A 1,576-nucleotide genomic window follows, 5' to 3' on the forward strand; every position below is an offset into this window, starting at 1 on the left:
GGAGTGGGTGCATGATTAATTGTTTTTGGGGTATAAAAGTCTGTGGTCCTGCTGCTGAAGTTTAGACTCTCCGAGGGATGGGAACATCCCTTGTCAAGAAGGAAGAACAGCTAGAGTCCGAGCAACGTCCCGGTCGGGGGAGGTGAAGGAGCTGCTACCGGCGCCCCGGCAGCCTACTACAAGTGTGCCGTCATTGCCTCGCTTCGGCAGTTGGGACCAGTCCAGGCGTTGTTAAGTATGATTAGGCAGGCTTGCATATTGTAGTTTGAAACCTGCTTTATATTTGTAATAAACATTTGTGTAGACTGAACTGCTCTCGATGTGTGTCTCTATTTTCTTTCGGTAGCTCAAACACTGTGACCAATCTAAAACGAACAAAGTGAAAGGTACAAGTTTACCCAAGACACATAGCAAATGGTGGATGCCATCTCACTGGCTCTACACAAAGACCTGGAACACCTGGACAGCAAAGATGCTCTTTATCAACTCAGTTCGGCATTTAACACCATCATCCCCTCAAGATTGATCAGCAAACTCCAAAACCTGGGACTAAACACCCCACTGTGTAATTGGATCACGGATTTCCTCACCTCCAGACCATAATAAGTAAGGATTGGTAAGACTGTCTCCACCATCTCGATTAGTACAAGACCACCACACAGCTGTATTCTTACCCCCCTGCTCTATTTGCTTTACATCTATGACTGTGTGGCTCAGTACAACAACATCATCTACAAATTTGCTGACAATCCCATGGCGATTGAAAACTTAGCCAAACGATGCATCAACAATGATCTTGCACTCAATGTCCCAACAAAAGCAAGGAGCTGATTGTTGACTTCAGGCAGGGAAAACCAGAGGTATACAATCCAGAGATCATTGGGGGAATCAGTAGCGGAGAGGGTGAGCAAATTTAAGTTCTTGGGAGTCACTATATTGGAGGATATTTCCTGGAGCCAACACACTAATGGCATCATAAAGAAAGAACATCAACATCAGTAGTTTCCAGAATTTTGGTATGACATCGGAAACCCTGGCAAATTTCCACAGATGTGTGGTGGAAAGTGTTCTGACCAACTGCATCATGGTCTGGAATGGGGACACTGATACCCTCGAGCCTAAAGCTCAGCAAAAGATGGTGGGCACAGCCCAGGACATCACCGGCAAACCCCTTCCCATCATAGAGAACATCCACAGGGAATGCAGGAATCATCAAGGATCCACACTAAAACAGCACACACTCTGTTCTCGCTGCCACCATGAGGAAAGATGTATAGGCGCCACAAGACTCGTACCACCAGGTTCAGGAGCATCTGCTACTCCTCCACCATCAGAATCCTCAACAACAAACTCAATTATTGGTTGGTTTTTTTTTTCTCCTCTCTGTATTTGTCAGTTCTTTACATCTATTTATTTACATGCATACATTGTGTAGTTTTTTTTTGCATTACCCATAAGTGAAAATTATGCCTGGCCTGCAGGAAAAAGAATCTCAGGGTTTTGTGATGTCATGTATGTACTTTGTGCAATCTGAATTTCTATTTTTTTGGTAAAAATTGGCACATTTTAATTCAAA

Source organism: Narcine bancroftii, chromosome 2 (assembly GCF_036971445.1).
Source record: "Narcine bancroftii isolate sNarBan1 chromosome 2, sNarBan1.hap1, whole genome shotgun sequence".
NCBI lineage: Eukaryota > Metazoa > Chordata > Chondrichthyes > Torpediniformes > Narcinidae > Narcine > Narcine bancroftii.